Source organism: Heterocephalus glaber, unplaced genomic scaffold (assembly GCF_053883595.1).
Source record: "Heterocephalus glaber isolate CG9 unplaced genomic scaffold, H.glaber_assembly_v1.0 deba00001145, whole genome shotgun sequence".
In the NCBI taxonomy this organism is placed as follows: domain Eukaryota; kingdom Metazoa; phylum Chordata; class Mammalia; order Rodentia; family Bathyergidae; genus Heterocephalus; species Heterocephalus glaber.
This window is the reverse complement of record NW_028258202.1, coordinates 1217130-1236486: the sequence shown is the minus strand read 5'-3', so window position 1 is coordinate 1236486 and position 19357 is coordinate 1217130. Positions and strand designations below refer to the sequence as shown.

The following is a 19357-nucleotide window of genomic DNA, read 5'->3' as shown; positions in this document are numbered from 1 at the left end:
ACTGACTAGATAAAAATGAAAGGATTGTGAAGAAGCCTGGAAAATGTCTCTAAAGTTAGAAACCATGAATTTGATACTAATTCATCCAGTGCTGTACTTTTCTTCAATAATGAAAGAACAAAGAAGGCAAATTGTGGGGAAGGCACAAAAGAATTGGTAGCACCAGAACTGGAACTCAAGAGTATAAGATAATAGAGGCAACATGGTAGAAAGGGTGCACACTGTTGAAATCAGACAGACTTTATAAGTAACTTTAGGCAAATTCCTTGAACTTTGTAAATTTCTGCTTCCTCATCTGTACAGTAAGTATAAAAACACCTAGCTCACAGGAAAACTGGCACGTGGTCATGCTTCCATAGCTCTTGGTCCCCTTCTTTACCATTCAGTGTTTATTGAGCTCTGAATAGAGAACATTCTTTTCTGGGAACATTGACATAAAGGCCAATTCACCTCATTTTAGGAACTCATGGTTTAGCAGGAGTAATACAAATATAAAGAAATAAATGACAATACAAAATAAATAGATAAATTCCCACTCAGGTTGCTAAGGACAGTAATAGTAGTATATGCTAGGAGAACCCATCACTAATAGTACCTGATTGAGGGAAGGCGTCCCTGGAAAGCTATTCATGTCTCAATTTTTAGTTATTTATATTGAAAGAAAGTAGTAGAAAATGGGAAGATGTCATTTTAAGGATAATGGCAATTTTTTTTTGCTTTTATTTTCCTAGATAGTATTCCAAAGGGCAGGAGGTTCAAGTGAAGGTGTTCATTTGTTTTAAGGAAAATGACTTATGCAGGTTTGCTAACTGAAGAAAAGATGTAATATAGTCAGAGACATTTAAGGTTCCAGAGGAGATAAAATCCAGCACTCAGATCAGAAGATCTACTTCTGTACAGGATGTAAAACAAACTTTTCTCTAAAATGAAGAGAAAAGAAGAAATGATGAAAAGTAAACATAGATCATTTATATCCAAAAGAAAGAACTCAATTTCCAGAAATTGAATTCTATCTTTATGTAATTTTTCTCAATTTTTATAAACCAAGAATACTTTTTTAATACTTTTACAATAAATGAGTCCAGCTTGTTTGGGAAACTAATTCCTATAACTGATGGCATTGCCAACTGTTGGTAAAATGGAACCAACAGAAATAAAGAGCTTCCAAGCCCTTATTTCAGCACCTGGAAAACTGGGTTGCTGATTGCTTCAGGGAGTAACTGTGACAAGGAACTGCAACATCCACTCTCATGCTTTCACCCTCAGTCTCAACTGGTTATTAGATGAGGCACTAGTGCCCATTCCAATCTTCTTTTGCTCCAATACCCGCCCCCCCCCACACACATAATGAAGTAGTTTCCTAACATGAATTTTGCCCACTTCTAAACAGGGGAATTGGAAGCCCACAAAGAAGCTGCACTAATTTACAGAACTGTTATTGGATAGTTCCTTCTAGAAATAGCTCGCCAAATAAATATTACTGGGTTTGGGGTGCTCGCCTCTTGGTTTCCAGGTTCTTCTCGTCTCAAACAAAGAACTGAACAAGACAAGCAAAAATGGTGACAAAGTTTATTTGAAAAGTGTAGGATGAAGGGTAAGAGAGAAATTGTCTCTGCAGAGCGAACTAGGGAGCAAAAGAGAGGAAAAATAAAAGCAAAAGTAAAAGTATGCTCTGAAGGACACAGGGCAGGATACCGTGATGAAAGGGATGGTAGCAAGCTCTTCATGGCATCTGTATCATGTTATCATCTGTTTCTGGAAAGGCAATACTGTATAGATTTTAGGATCCCACTATGCCTGTCTTCCCAGCTGGTCTAAACCATGCCCTATCTCCTATCTCATTTCCCCCTGAGAGACACAAATCCCCGTAATTCTTTACGGGGAACTGAAGGAGTGGAGGTCTCTGTCTTCTATAGTTTCTTTGAGCTGGAAAAGGCTGTAGACCCTACCTACTGGGGATTATGTACTCTCCAGCTACTTTGGGGTGCTGTGGTTTGATGGCTGGGTTTGAAGAAAGAAAAACCTGTCAGAAACAATGAGAAAAGTTAGTGACGGTTGAGCTGCCTATTTGATAGGAGGAAGAAACTTTGCTATTAGGCCAAATATGAAGAGCAGGTCCAGTGTCCATGCTTCCTGTACAGAAGAATGTATGTTAGAGAAGTATGTCAGATAAATTATGAAGAGTCTGAGAGCCATGGCCTTAGCAAGATCCTGTTTACTTATCCATAGCAATGCTGGAGTCTTTCTTTTTAAAGAGAAATCTCAAGTCTTCCAGAGGCTCATAGGAGTAGCTTTCTCCCTCTGGGTGATCTTGTTCTTCAGACAGTTCAGGTGGGACTGGCTTTATTCTAAAAAGATGAATCGAATTATCTGTCTCTGCCGCCTTTACTGCAGTGAGTGTGGCAAGGATCACTGAAAAGGAGCCCTCACATTTTGGCTTTAATTGACCAACAAGTGTCCCCTCTCTCCAAGTTTTTTTTTGTTGTTTTTTGTTTTGGTTTTTTTGGTACCGGGGATTGAACTCGGGATCTTGCACTTGCGAGGCAGGCGCCAGAACCACTGAGCTAAATCCCCGGCCCACCAAGTTTTTACAAGCACTTGCTCTCCAGGACAGACAATAGGTAGTCCCCCTGGGCCAGGAGCTGGCAGGACTCTGTTCCCATACATTTGGATAGCCTGTTGTACTAGGCAGATTAATGAGATATTGTAAGAGTCCCGTGGTCTGTGGGTCTACTGTCATATCAGAGAATGGAAATGGACTCCAATAAAGCATCTCAAAAAATGGGCTTAAACACCCCAGTTTTGGGCATGTTATGAATCCTCATGAGTGCTACTGGTAGCAATTATTAGAGCCAGGACTCAGATGTCTCTTGGCAAAGTTTTTCCAGAGCTTGCTTTAGGGTCTGATTGGCTCTTTTTACTTTTCCAGAAGATTGAGGACCATTTCTCATGTAGGATTTTTATACCTTATTACTATAACCCTTGAGAAAGGACCAAGATGGTTCCTCAGGAACTGGGAATAAGACTAGGATTTTGAGAGGTTATAGGGCTGTCCTTCCTTTCCCAAGGAGACTTTAGACATGTCTCTTTGGTGTCCTTTTCAGTGCATGACTGCAGTCTACTTGGAAAGTGAAGAAAAAAATAATACCTTCTCAGAGGCATAGAACAGAAGAATAATACCAGAAGGCAAGGAGATTCTGCCACTTTAAAGGAAATTAGCAGACCTCACTGAAAAAAAAAAAAAAGAAAATAACACTTATTACATCCTTCCTATATGCCAAGTACTTTACTAGATGTTTTTGCAGATCTTATTTCATTTAACTTTCATAACAACCTTGTGAGATATTTATCTACATCTGCAAAATAAGAAACTGTGTTTCAAAGAGGGTAATTGTTTGGCCCAGGGTCCCATAGCTACTTAGTAAGCAGCAGATGAAAATAAGGGAAGATCAACAAAGATCCTTGGGCTGGAGAGGAGATCCCTGTTACCCCCATTTTGAAACTAGGGAATTGTTTTCCTTTGAGACTCATTTTATCTGTGTGCAGCCGTTTTCTATTCCTAAAGTGACTTTAGACAGGAAGATTAATCATCATTTTAAAAAAGAAAGTAACATTCTTTGCTCTACTCCCTTCTTGATTCCATGTTCTTTCTCTCAACTCCATCAAGCTAATTTTCCAGACCACCCACTTCCTCAACTAATTAACATATATTCTTTATTATTTCTAACCATTTGTTGGTATATTGGTTCAACCTTTTATTAAGCAAATCCTGTGTGTCAGCATTCTGCCAGGCATTAGAAAAGCAAAGGCGAAGGCTCAGTCTCTATTCTTCAAAGATTCATAATCTGAAGGGGGAAGGGAGCAGTCATGGTCATTGGTTTAAATTTTATTACAGAGGGCAGTGGCAGACTAAGGTTCATAGACTTGGCACTTAAGTAGTTATACAGAGGCAGGAATATATTTAAGAAAAAGAATATAAAATTATGAATATTAAATGAAGTACAAGTGGATATTTAGAATGAGCAAAGAAATTGCAACAATTTACAAATTTTAAAAACCTGAAAGATACCACAAATATTATAAAATCCAAAACAATTCTGACTTATGTTTTATTAATTGCATGAAACAGCTATAGTGCTGCTTCCTGATTTCTGGCTAAATATGCTTTATTCACCTCTACACTTGATAATAATTTTATAATATTTCTATATAAGAATAGACAATTCAGTGCATCCCTAACTAAATTTCTCTTGCCATAATAAAATACCACAGACTTCATCATTTATGAATAGTTTATTTGGCTCATAGCTGTAGAGGTTGAGAAGTCCAAGAGCATGGAACCAGCCTCTGGTAAGGGTCATTGTGCTATATAACATGGCAGAAGGTTCAGTGGACACAAATAAGACTGAGAGATAAAAATCAGGCCTAACTTATCCTTTTTATCAGGAAAACACTCCTGTGATAACCACGTCTTAAAGGCCCCATAATTACTACTGTTACAATGGCAATTAAATTTCAACATGACTTTGTTTCAGTTTCTGTTTTTTTATCAGTATATATTTGAAGCACATAATGATTCCATACCTTGTGGGGAGTTGGTAAATGTACATAGCACATCTCAATTCATATATTTATCCCCTTTCCTTCCCCACCATCCATGCTCCCTCCATTTCTTTGTTTCCTGCCCTTTAGGAAAAAATCTACCATCCTAATTTCTATTATCTTTCTTTTATTTTGCTCTTTATTTATAATTTGGATTTCTCATATAAGAGAGACTATGTGATATTTAAGCTTGTGTGTCTGATGTATTTCACTTACCATTTTGGTCTCATGATGCATCCAATTTCCTACAAATAACTCAAGATTATCCTTCTTTATGGTGGAGTAGTACTCCATTGTGTATAAATACCACATTTTCTTTGTTTTTTATTTTTTGGTTTTTTGGTACCGGGGATCAAACTTGAATACCACATTTTCTTTATCCATTCACTTGTTGATGGACATGTAGGCCAGTACCAAGATTTAGCTATTATGAAGTGTGCTAATAAAAAGATGGGTATGTCTGTATCATTGTAATATGATGTCTTTAACTCTTTTAGGAAGATACCTAGAAGGGGAATGACTATGTCAATGGAATTTCTAGTTTTAGTTTTCTGAGGAATCTTCATACTGATTTCCAAAGTGGTTGTACTATTTACATTCCCACCAACAGTGTAGAAGGGTTCCTTTTTCTCATGACAGCCTCTGTAGCATTTTTTATTGGCTAATTTCTTGACGACAGCCATACTTTTTGGAGTGAGGTGGAATCTCAGTGCTGTTTTCATTTGCATTTCTCACATGGCCAGCATCGTTGAACATTTTTTTTATGTATGTATTGGCTGTTTGTACTTCTTCATCTGACAAGTGTCTATATTCATTTCAGATGCCCGTTTTTTATGTCTTTAAATTTGGGGGAGGGTCTAATTTTTTTGAGTCCTTTATATATTCTAGATGTTAGTGCTTTGTCTAAGGAGTAGCTGGCAAAAATTTCTTCCTATTCTGTAGGTTGTCTCTTCATTCTGTTGGTGGTTTCTTTTGCAGAGCAAGAGCTTTTTAATTTGATGTCATCCAATTTGTTGAATCTTGGTATTATTCCTTGTGCAACCAGGGTTCTGATCAGAAAGTCTGTGCATATACCTGTGTCTTCAAGAGTTTTATCTATTTTATCTTCCAGCAGATTATTTCTGTTGTTTTGTTGTTGTTGTTGTTGTTGTTTTGATATGGGGGATCGGACTCGGGTCCTTGCGCTTGCACAGCAGGCAGCAAAACCACTGAGCTAAATCCCCGGCCCCAGATTATTTCTGTTTTAAGGTTTAAATCTTTGATCCATTTTGATTTTATTAGTACATGGTGAGAGACATGGGCCTATGTGCATCTTCAGCTTGTGGACAGCCAATTTTCCCAGTACCATTTGTTAAAGAGGCTATCTCTTGTGTAAGTTTTTGGCCCTTTTTCAAAGATAAGATAGCTGAATGTGCCTGGAGTTGTTTCTGTGTCCTCTATCCTGTTCCATTGATCCACAAGTCTGTATTTTTGCCAATATACATGCTGTTTTTATCGCTGTAGCTTTATAGTATAACTTGAAATCCAGAATTGTGATGTCTCCCTTGTTGCTCAGGATTACTTTTGCTATTCTAGGTCTCCTCTTGTTCCATATGACTATTAAGATTGCTTTCTCTAGTTCTGTGAGGAATACTATTGATATTTTGATTGAGATTGCGTTAAATCTGTATAACACTTTTGTAAGTATACCCATTTTGAGTATATTGGTTCTGCCTATCCAGGAACAGGGGATATCTTTCCATTTTCTGATATCCTCTTCAATCTCTTTTTCAAGAGTACTGTAGTTTTCATTGTAGAGGTCTTTAACTTCCTTGGTTAGGTTAATTCCTAAGTATTCCATTTTTATTGGTGCTATTGTAAAAGGTATTGTTTCCTTAATTTCTCTCTCAGTAAGTTTATTATTGGTGTACACCAGTTTTTGAGTGTTGACTATGTATCCTGCTACACTACTGAATTTGGCTACTAATTGTAGGAATCTATTGGTGGAGTTTTGGGGATCTTCTATATAGAGGATCATGTCATCAGCAAGTAATGATAATTTAACTTCTTTCTTTCCTATCCATATTCCTTTTATTTCTTTCTCGTAGTAATTGCTCTGGATAATGTTTCAAGAATTATATTGAACAGGGGTGGTGATAGCAGACATCCTTGTCTTGTTCTCTGTCTCTTTTTATAATGCCTCCAGTCCTATTGGATTAGGACCCTATCATTATGACCTCATTTAAACTGAAATGCTTCCCAAAGGCTCTATCTCTTAAGACACTCACTTTGTGGGTTAGAGCTGCAGTATATATATTTGAGGGCTGCACAATTCAGTCTATAACTGATAAGGTGCATAAAACATAACTGCACATACAACTGAACTCACTGTGTCATTGCTAGGTGACTTGGGCCCCTCAAAACAAGAATTACAATAAATCCTATTTTATATTCCATTCAACATTGAAAAATAGTATGGTTCACATATAATTATATATGCTACATTATTGAGTATATACAAAAACTATATATATATATGAATATATCATTTATATATATACACACACACAGAGAGAAATTTTCTTTTGTATACTGAGAATTGAACCCAGGACCTTTACACTAAGGTATAGCCCAGCTCACTCTATCTATTTATCTACCTATCTATCTATCTATCCATCTATCCATCTGAGTCAAGGTTTTGCTAAGTTACTTGTAGTTTCCCAGGCTGGGCTCAAACTCATGGTCTTCCTGCCTTAGCCTCCCAGAGTGCTAGGATTATAGATTTGCACCATCATACCCAGCTGACTATACAGTACTATTTTTTAAGAGAAAACTTTCATTTTGACTAAACATCATTAAAAAGCAAATTCTCCACTTAAAATTTCAATGTAATCATTGGAAGAATTTTACACAGACTAACTCTGAACTTTGTACATTTAAAACTTTGTTTCTCCTTTACTACCCAATATGTCTAAGATCAAGTACAGTAGAACCCATTCATATCATGATACTACCCCAACACAGGACATTGGGTTATGGGAACATAACTAAAGGCATTCCTATACCATCAGCACTAAATTAATTATTCAAAATAAGTGACTGAAAATCATGTATGTCCCACTAAATCCAATCTAAATGTATTCTCAACTCAGCTTCCTCTTTGTCACTCCAGTGGTACTCAACACAGAGAAGGCTAGTGGAAGGAAGCCTATCTGGAAAAAGACGGCAATCTCAATCAAATGTGCTGAAATATCTTACTCAAATAATTTTCTTTTAATCTTATTTTTAAAAAACAGTAGTAGTTCCCTCCCAGGACTTTGAAAGAAGTCTGTTCAGTGAGGAGCTTTGAAGGCTTATGATGAGCTTCATGGTTAATCAGCCTCCAAAAAAGATAGGTTCCATCTGCCTTAATCAGGAAAATCTTTACAAAGGAGGTAATACTTGAGATGAATCTGTAAAAGTATGCGAGGAAAAGGATATTTCAAAAGAGGTATTGCATGTACAAAGCCACAGATGAGTAAAATAATAGAAGGTCTTGTGGAACTATAGTTTTACTCTGTCTGTAGAGTATCTAAAGAGAGGGCGGAAGATGAAGCAGTAGAGTTGAATCTACAGTTAAAAGATGTCAGACTCTTAAGAAAGCCATGAGACCCCCTGCTTACATTCTTCCCTGAGATACCTTAAGTTCTGATACTCATTGGGAAGAAGTTATTTTAATTGTTCTATTGTGAGTGTGTTAGAACACTTGGACAGAAAATTAAGAAAAATGAAGGATAACACAACTATTAGCCAAGAGAGTCAAACCAACAATATAGAATATTCCACGCTATAACAAGGATCCATGTTTGTTTCAAATGCCCATGGGACATACCAAGGTAAACAATATCAGAAAATGGGAGAGCAGCCAATTCCAAGGTCATGTCACTACAGAGAAATACAGAAAAGTAAACATAAACTGTCAGAAACAATTTTCTAAAATCTCTGGAAAACAACCACAGGTTTACAGCAACTGAGTGAATGCTGAGTCAAGAAAAAGTCAGGGTATAAATGTGTAGAAACCACAGTGAAATACCACTTTGTGCCCACTGTGATGTCTACTATGTCTTTTTAAAAAGGAAAATAACAAGTATTGGTGATTATGTAGATAAATTGGAATTCTGCGCATTTTAAATGGTACAGCTGCTATAGAGAACAGCTTGACACTTTCCCAAAAAGTTAAACATAAGTCAGGGACGGTGGTGTACATCTGTAACCCCAGCAATCTGGGAGGCTGAGATAGGAAGACTGCAAGTTCAAGCTTACCCTGGGCAACTTAATGACTTATTGAGACCTTGGCTCCAAAAAAATATAAATAAATAAAAAGATTAGGGTTTCTCAGTGCAAAGACATTGGGTTCAATTCCTAGTACCCCCCCCCCAAAAAAGGTTAAACATAAGATTGCCATATGATCCAGCAGTTCCACTCCTCAGTATATACCTAAAAGAATTTAAAGTGGTATACCAATGTTCATTACAACATTACTTAAAATAGTGAAAAGGTGAAAACTACCCAAATGCCTATCAACAAATGAATGGATTAACAAAATTTGTTATAGCCATATAATGAAATATTGTTCAGCTTTAAAGGAAATTCAGTTCTGATACATGCTACAATACAGATGAACCTTGAAAACACTATGCCAGGTGAAATAAGCTAGATATAAAAGGGCAAATATTGTTTGATTCCAATTATATGAACTATCCCCAAAAGGCAAATTCATAGAGACAGAAAGATTATAGATTACCAAGAGCTGAGAAAAAGGAAGATTGGAGATTTAGTTCTAATTGGACACAGAATTTCTGTTTGAGATGATGCCAAAGCTCTAAAAGTAGTGAGTAGTGATGGCTGTACAGTGTTGTGAATGTACTTGATACCACTGAACTACTGTATATGCTTAAAAATGGTTAAAAGGGTTTTTTTGGTTAAAAAGAAGTTGGAGATATAGGTTTAAAAAATCTCTAAATAGAATTTAAAGGTATAGAGATGAGAAAGGAAAGAGAAAAGGTAAGAAAGTTAGAGAAAAAAATCCATGAGGTTCAGTATCCATAAGAATTCCTGAAGAGGAGCTGGGTGCAGTGGCATACACCTATAATCTCAACACTCGAGAGGCTGAGGCAGGAGGATCACCATGAGTTCCAGGCCAGCCTGGGCTACATACATAGTGACTTCGAGGTCAACCTGGACCACCTAGAGAGACCTTGTCTCAAAAAAAAAATGGAGAGAAAAAATAAGGTTGAGACAATATCAAAGAAGTAATAAAAGAAAACCTCCTCAAAACCTGAGGACACAACTTGCCATATTGACAGGGCCTGTGAAGGAAAACAAATACCTCAAGATGTATCATCACAATACTTTGCAGCAAACAGAGGAAGAGATTATCCTAAAAGCTAAATGCTTCTAGGAAGAAAAAATGCAGGTCACATAAAAAACTTTAGAAATCAGAATGACATTGGACTTCTCACTAACAGTATTGAAATCTTAAAGACACTGAAGCAGTTCCTTTAACATTCTAAAGGAAAAATGATTCTGAATTTTGAATTCTATATTCAGTCATACTACTAATCAATTTTAAGGATAAAAGACAGACATTTTCAAGCCAGGCATACTGGCACACACCTGTAGGCCCAGCTGCATAGGAGGCCGAGGCAGGAGGACCTCTTGGACCCAGGAGTTCAAGGCCATCCTGGGCAACATAGTGAGATTCCCCCATCTCAAAAAAGGAGGAAGAGGGCCGGGGATTTAGCTCAGTGGTGCTGCCGCCTGCCTCGAAAGCACAAGGTCCCGAGTTTGATCCCCAATACCAAAAAAAAAAAGGAGGAAGAAGAGAAAGAGATATTTTCAGACATGCAAGGAAAAGAAACTTGGGAGTAGGTGCCATCAAAATGAAGGTAATAAACCAGGAAAGAGGAAGATACAGGAAACAGAAGGTCCAATGCAGTCTAGAACAGTAGAGATTTCTTAAGGTAATTACGAAAGGAAGCTCAACACCACCCCTGCAGTAAGGCCCAGAAGTCAAATAGTCCAAATTGGAAGGCTTCAGGGGAAAGTCTCTGAGGCAAGAGTTGAAATTCACAGGTTGCCTGACATAGTTGACAATACTGAGGGAACTATTACAGTTCTGTCAAAGAGTGGAGTGTGGCATACATTACTGGTAAGTATACAGAAAGCTATGCAACATTTCTAAGGTGCATCAATCATTAATCATAGCAGAAAATTGTCCAATAAAGGAAAAGTTGTCATAATATAGTACATGGCTCAGCTGTGAACAGTACTTGTTGTTATAATTTAACCATTAAATGTAAATTTAGCCAAATACTGTAGGATAATTTAATTGGGAGATTGAGACAAGGTGAACTATTCAGGGATCAGATGTGAAAGGTTATCGTAACCTTCAATCCTAAACTTCCACAGAAGGAAGTTGCTAGTGCCCATCAGAAATTGAAAAATAACTAGATGCTTTCTTGTATTACTCAAACATATGGAGGGAAATTCTAGAAGCAGCAGCAAAAAGAAAGGAATATGGCTTTTTTCTGGAAAGTAAATTGGAGCTAGGAAGGGGTAAGGTAGAGAACTAGTGTATGTCATTTAAGTCTTGGTTAATCTTTCACTGTGTGAACTCTGTGCATGTTATTAAACTACTTCTTTGATCAAAAAACAAATTAATAAAAGTTCAGGGCCAGATCTAAATATGTATCATATGATCCTGGCCTATATGTAATGCCTGCTAGGGTTAACTATTAAAGAAAAAAATAAAACAGCTCAGGGTAAAAATATGACATCTAATCTATTTAAATGATAGGGAAGCTTTGTAGCATTCTTTATTTGCACCTGTCCTATACCTACTCTGCCTCACCAGTGGTATTAAAGAGAGTGCCTGTATTCCCAGTGTGGGACCCTGGCCTGTAGTTCCAGAGGGACACAGCCGACTTTATTGGAAATGTATTGGGTAGAGGGGACCAAGAGATGGAGGGAGGGGAGAGGGGAAAGGAACATAAAAAGAATTAAGATATGTTATATACATGTACCAACTCCCCACAATGAATAACAATCCTTAAGTGTTGCAAACATGTACTAATGAACATAATATATTAAAAAGTTATTGTATAGGTCTATTCTAGCCTGTAAGGGGGCTACCTAAATGGCAGATCTAAGGCACACATCCCTGTTATACCTAGACTATTACAAAAGACAAAGACTTATATACTGATAAAAGGGCCAATTTATTGAGAAGATAAAATAATTATAAATTCATCCAGGCCAGAGAACTGGGAGGCATTGCTTAAGAACTCTGTAAGGCATCAATGCCAAGACATTATAATCAGACTATTAATAGGTAAAGACAAAGAAACAATCATGAAAGCAAGAAAGAAGTAATTCATCATGTACAAGGGAATCTCAATAAGATTAACAACCAGCTTCTCATGAGAAACCATGGATGCCAAAAGACAGTGGGATGACATATTTAAAGTACTGAAAGAAAAAACTGTCAAACAAAAATTCTATATCCAGCAAAATTATTCTTGAAAATTGAGTGAGACATTCCCAGAAAAAAAAAAAGCTGAGGGTGTCTGTTACCACCAGGCCTGCCCTAGAATAAATGCTGAAACAAGTCCTTCAAGTCAACATGAAAAGACACTAGGCAGCCATTTGAAACCATATGAAGAAATGAAAATCTCCAGCTAGGTGTGGTAGCACATACCTGAAATCCCAGCCACATAGGAGGCTGAGGCAGGAAGATCAAAAGTTCAAGGGCAGCACAGGCAACTTAATAGACTCTATCTCAAAATAAAAAGGGCTGGGGAATGTAGCTCAGTGGGAGAGCACTTGCCTAACATGCACATGGCCCTGGGTTCAATCCCCAGTACCCCCCCCCCAAAAAAAACCTCTAATGAAAGGAACAAAATGGAAAAATATAAAAGCAAGGTTTCTTTATTGGTACATGTTTGCCATACATAATATGATCACATTCATCATAGGGAATTTTTACTTGTACATAATATATTGTAATCCTTTTTTCTCCCATTCCCCTCCCCTCTTTTCAACCCTTCTTCCCCTCCCCATTTACAAAAGTATTGTTTCCATTTTTTCCTTCCATTCTCTTTCTAAAAATCCCTTTCTCTTCCTTTCATTCCCTCCTCCCCCTCCCTTGAGCCCCTTCCCATTTGAACATGCTCTTTCTACTTTCTATTATCTATTTTCCATTTTGTTCCTATTTACCCTTTGGGTTTCTTACACAAGAGAAATAATACAATATTTAAACTTGTGTATCTGACTTATTTCAATTAAAATGATGGTCTCAAGGTGCATCCATTTACCTAAAAATATCTCAAGTTTGACCTTCTTTATGGCAGAGTAGTGCTCCATTGTATATAAAAACAACATTTTCTTTATCCATTCATCTGTTGATGGGCATTTGGGTTGTTTCCAAGATTTACCTATTATAAATTGTGCTGTTATAAACATGAGTATGCATATATCAGTGGTATGATGCTTTTAACTCTTTCAGGAAGATACTTAGAAGGAGAATAGCTAGAGCAAAAAAGCAAGTTTTATTATGCTTTTGGTTGTGACTTCACTATTTCTTACAAGGTTAAAAAAGTAAGTACATAAAAATAATTATAGATGTTATTAGCACACAGTGTATAAATATGTAATTTGTTATAGCAGCAATATAAGGAAGAGAATGGAAATTAATAAGAGTAAAGTTTTTATATGCTAAATTTAATCTCCACGGTACCTATAAGAACATGTTTAAAGCGGTATAAATAGAAATAAGTGAACCAAAATAGTTCACTGTAAATAATCAACTATTTAAAACAATAGCAGAGGAAACAAGGAACAAAAATAACTAGAAGATAAAGAGAAAACAAAAATAAAAATGACAGAAATCCTTCTTTATCAACAAATTAAATGTAAGTGAAGTCTCCAGTTAAAAATCAGAAAATAACAAAATAAATTTTTTTAAAAACTGATATAACTGTATTCTGTTTACTGGGGACTCACTTTAGATCTAAAGATGAAATTAAGTTGAAAATGAAAGGGTAGGAATAAAATAGTCCATGCAAATGGTAACCAAAAAGTTGGAGTGACTATTCTAATGTCAGACAAAGTAGAACTTGTGTAAAAAAACTGTTGCAAAAGACAAAGACATTATATACTGATAAAAGGACCAATTCATTGAGAAGGTAAAATAATTATAAACATATGCATCAAGTAACAGAGCCTCAAAACATATAAAACATTATCAGAATTAAAGAAATAATTCCCTAGTAATAGTTATAAATCTCAATCCACTATTTCAATAATAGATCGACTAAGCAGAAGAACAGTAAGGAAATAGAGGACTTGAGTAACATTGTAAATCAACTAGACCTAACAGACACAATAGAATATTATACTCCAGAACAGCAGAGTACACAATTTTCTCAAGTACATATAGAACATTCCCCAGGATAGACCACATATTAGGTCAAAACAAATCTCAGTAAATTTTAAAAGATTGAAAGACTGGATATATAGTTCAATGGTCAAACATTTGGCCAGCATGTGAGGCCCTGGATTTGATTCCCACCACCATGGAAACGAGGTAGGGGAGGCAATATTAAAATCATAAAACCATGAAAAGTATTGTTTCTGGTCAAATTGAAGTAAAGCTAAAAAAAATCAATAACAGAAGGAAAAGTGGAAAGTTCACTAATATGTTGAAATCAAACAATTCACTCTTAACCAATAAATCAGGAAAGAAATCACCAAGATCACCAAGGAAATTAGAAAATACCTCAAGATGAATGAAAATGGAAATATGGTAAAACTTGTGAGGTACAGTAAGGATCATGCTCAAAGGGAAATTTATACCTGTGGATGCCTACATTAAAAAGAAGAAAGAACTGAAATCAGTAGTCTGCCTTTATACTTTAAGGAACTAGAAAAAGAAAACTAAGTCCAACTAAGGTAGCACAAGAAAGAAAGTAATAAAGATGAGGATGGAGATAAATGAAACAGACTAGAAAAACAAGAAGAGAATCAACAAAACTGTAACTTATTTCTTTGAAAAAAATCACAAAATTGACACACTTTTAACTAGACTGACAAAAAAACTAAAGACACAAATAACTAGAATCAGAAATTAAAGTGGTGAGCCAAGGATTTAGCTCAGTGGCACCGCGCCTGCCTCGCAAGTGCAAGGTCATGAGTTCAATCCCTGGTACAAAAAAAAAAAAAAATTAATCAGTAAGTAGAAATTAAAGTGGAGACATGACTACTGCCCTTACAAAGATAAACAGGATTATAAGAGAATGCTATTAGCAATTATAAGTTAACAAATGCAACATGTGGGCAAATTCCTAGAAACATTATCTAAACTGACTCAAGAGAAACATAAAAATTCAAAAACTATAACAAGTAAAGATATTCAATCAGCAATCAAATTTTCCAACAGAGAGAAGCCCATGACCAGATGGCTTCAGTGGTTAATTCTACCAAACATTTAAAGGAGACTGAATGCCAGCCCTTAAATTCTTTCAAATAATTTAGCAACTATTTCATCCAACTGAAAATGAATCCTCAATCTTATAATAACTAAAGCCATAAAAATCTTAGAAGAAAACATGAAACATAAATCCTCTGACGTTGGATTTGTCAATGGGTTCTTAGATATGACACCAGAAGCACAAACAAAGAAAAAATTAGATAAATTGGACTTCATCAAAATCAAAACCTTTTGGGGCTGGGGATTTAGCTCAGTGGTGCCACACCTGCCTTGCAAGCACGAGGTCCTGAGTTCAATCCCTGGTACCAGAAAACAAAAACAAAAACGATAACTTCAAAATCAAAACCTTTTGTGCTGCAAAAGACATTATCAAGAAAGTGAAAAGACAGTTTAACAAATGAATAAAAATATTTTCAAATCATATTTAATAAGGGTTTAATATCTAATATATAAAGAACTTCTACAATTCAAAAAAGATAAGCAACTAATTTTAAAAGTTGGCTAAGGAATTCAACATGAAAAAATGCTCAACATATTACCTTTTAGGAAAATGTAACTCAAAACCACATGAGATACCATATCTCAAATGATATCTCAAATGAGATACCACATCCTACTAGGATGGCTATAACCAAAAGGCTGCAAAATACCAAGCATATTGAGGATGTGGAGAAATTGGAACCCTTGTACACTGTTGCTGAAAATATAAAATGGCACATTCACTATGAAAATACTTTGTCATTGCTTCTTGGCCTTTTGGCTAAGATCAAGTGAAAATAGTTTGTCAGTTCTTTAAAATTTTAAATATTTAATACTGTATGACCCAGCAGTTCACTCCTAGCCATATACTTAAAAGAAATGAAAACAGGGCCGGGGATTTAGCTCAGTGGTTTCGCCGCCTGCTGCACAAGCGAAAGGAACCGAGTTCGATCCCCGGTACCAAAAAAAAAAAAAAGAAATGAAAACAGAGACTCAAATACTTGCCAATTTTCAAACAGCATTATTCTCATTAGCCAAAAGCCTGAAATAGCTCAACTACCCATCAACAGAGGAATGGATAAAGAAAAGTTGATATAGCCATGCAATGAAATACTATTCAGATATTCAAAGGGATAAGATTTTGACACATTCTACAACATGACTGAACCTTGAAAACATTAGGCTAAGTGAAATAAGCCAGGAACAAAAGTACAATATATAATTCCACTTATATAAACTATCTCCAAAAGGCAAATTCATAGAGACAGAAGGTAGATTAAAGGTTACCAGGGACTGAAAGACAGGAGGGTTGGAATTATTATTTAATAGGTACAGAATTTCTGTTTAAGGTGATAGAAGTTTATAAATAAATAGTTGTGATGGTTGTACAGTGTTGTAATGAATGTCAGTGAGTTTACACTTTAAAAAGTTACAGTGGCATACTTTGTGGTTTATGCATTTTATCACAATAATATAAAATAATCAAAGGTAAAGATGGGGCATATCATGAGTGATCAAACAAAGCTCACCAAATTTATAACAAGGAAATCAAACAGGGAGTATTATCTGACCAAAATGGAATTAAATTGGAAATCAATAAAAGAAAGATGATAAAATAATCTTAAAACACTTAGAAACTGAAGAATACACTTCTAAATAATCCATGGGTCAAAGAGGAAATCACAAGGAAATTTTTTAAATACATTAAACTGAATTAAAATGAAAATACATGTTAACCTTTTCTTTTTTTTTTTTTCCTGTAATAGGGATTGAACCCAGGGCCTTCACACTATGCTATATCCCCAGCTCACTGTTGTTTGTTAGTCTTTGTTTTTGTTTTTTGAGACAGAGTCTCACTATGTAGTTCAGACTGACCTTGAACTCATTATGTAGCCCAGGCTGGCCTCAAACTCACAGCAATCCTCCTGTCTCAACCTCCTGAGTGCTGGGATTACAGGTATGTGCCACCATGCCCAGCTTTTGTTTTTATATTTTATTTTGAGTCAAGGTCTTGCTAAGTCTCTTAAGTTGCCCAGGCTGGGTTTGAAACTTGTGATCTTCCTACCTCAGCTTCCTAGAGTGCAGGGATTACAGGCATGCACCACCACGCCGAGCTGTATGTCAAAATTTGTAGGAAACAGCTGAAGCAATGCTAAGAAGGAAACTTATAACATTAGATCCTTAATTTAAAAGAGAATAGTCTCCAATCAATAATATATGCTATCTTTTTTTTTCATTAAACTTATTGGTACATTTTAGGTATACATTATGATCACATTCATCATTGGGAATTTGTACCTGTACATGATATATTTTGGTTCTTGTTTTTTCCCTATTCCCCTTCCCTCCCTTCCACCCCTCTACTTCTCCCTATTTACAACTTTGTTTCCATTTTTTCCTTCTTTTCTCGTATTTTTTTCCTTTACCTTCTTTCCTTTCCCCTACCCTTCCTTCTTACTTCCCCTTCCCCTCTGGACCTTTAGGCTCTCACTTTAACAAACTAGCAAAAGAAGAGCAAAATAAACCCAAAGTAAATAGAAGGAAAGAAATAATAAAGAACAGAAATGAATGAAATTAAAAACAAAATAATAGAAATTCAGTGCAACACAATGCAGTTCTCTGAAAATATCAATAAATCTGATGAATGTCTAGCAAGACTGACAAAAAGCAGACACAAATGACCAATATCAAGAATGAAATTGGGTATTGCTGCAGCCCCTGTGAACATCAAAAGAATACCAACAGTACAACAAACAATTATACATACATAAGTTTGACATCTTACATGAAATGGACTAATTCCTCAAAAACCACAAATTACCATAACTCACCAAATATGAAATAATTTTAATAGCCCTGTAGCTCTTAAGAAAGATGAATTTGTAATTTTAAAATTCCCCAACAGAGTAACTTTTCAAACCTAGATGGTTTCACTGGAGATTTCTACCAAACATTTAAAGAAGAATTCACACCATTCTGCACAATCTTCCAGAAAATAAAAGAGGAGGAAACACTTCCCAATTCATTTTATTACAGCAGTATTATCATCATACCAAATCCAGACGTTGCAGGATACAATAGCAACATACAAAAATTAATTCTAGCTGGCCATGGTGGCATGTACCTGCAGTTCCAGCTACTATGGAGGCTGAGGGCAGGAGGATTGTCTGAGTCCAAGAGTTCGAGACCAGCCTGAGGAAAACAGTGAGATTCCCATCTCAAAACAAGTTTTAAAAATCAATTCTGTATGCCATCAATGATTTCCATGGGCTATCAACACATGGAACATATGGAAACCAAAATTTAAGTTAAAATCCATTTTTTAATGAAATAGTTTAGGTGTAAATCTCACCACATACTGGACCTATATGCTGAAAACTACTATGTGGACAGATACCCTGTTCATGGATTGGAACTCACCATAATAAAGATGTCAATTCTCTCTAAATTTGTTTACGGATTTTATGGACTTGTCATCAAAATTCCAGCATGATTTTTTGGAAATATAGACAACATTATGGTAAAATTCATATGGAAAAATAAACTAAAATTGCTAAAACAATTTTATAAAGTGAGGATAAAGTGGAAGAAGTAATAACTCTACCAATAATAAGACAATATATAGTTACAGTAATTGAGACTATGTGGTATTGTCAAAGAAATAGACACAGTAAAGAAACAGAATAGAGATCCCAGAAATAGACCCACACAAGTACTGCCAACAGATTTTTTTAGTAAGATCCAAAAGCAATTCAGTGAAAGAAAGACAGTCTTTTCAATGAATAGTTCTGTAGCTGTTGGATGTCCATCAGCAAATTGATAAATTTAGTTTAAGAATAATTGGAAATTTATTGTACTGTTTTTGCAGTTTTCCTGAGGATTTGAAAGTTTTCAAACTAAACAAAATTGAGGGGGAGAGACTTAAAATATATTGTGATTATACTAACTTGCAGTGTGTTACTTTCTCATAGCTGGGACAAAATACCCAACACACTCAAGTTAAAGGAATAGAGATTAAACCTCTACAACTCATACTCTGTAGAGGTTTCAGTCCATAGTCGACTGGCTCCATGACAGGGTAGCATGGCAGAGGAGAAACAGTTCATGGAGTGGCAGATCAAAAGAAGCAGCACTCAAGGCAGGAGTTGATTAGATTGTGCCTTAGTCACTTTCTCCTGGCTAGGACATAATACCTGATACCCACAGCTTCAGGGGAGAGAGACTTATTTTGGCTCACATTTGAGAAGTTTCATTCCACGTTCATTAGGC

The 19357-nt window shown here is 35.9% G+C and overlaps 1 protein-coding gene, 1 non-coding gene and 1 pseudogene across 22 annotated transcripts in view; all 3 read left to right on the top strand.

The window, feature by feature from the left end:
• Hdac8 (histone deacetylase 8) overlaps window positions 1–19357 on the top strand; it is a 235006-nt gene that overhangs the window by 123839 nt on the left and 91810 nt on the right. The gene's annotated exons all lie outside the window — the stretch shown is intronic.
• Window positions 12419–12490, top strand: Trnav-aac (transfer RNA valine (anticodon AAC)). Its single transcript has one exon. It is a non-coding gene; the product is annotated as a tRNA-Val (tRNA).
• LOC147828296 (U2 spliceosomal RNA) lies at window positions 15850–16029 on the top strand (annotated as a pseudogene).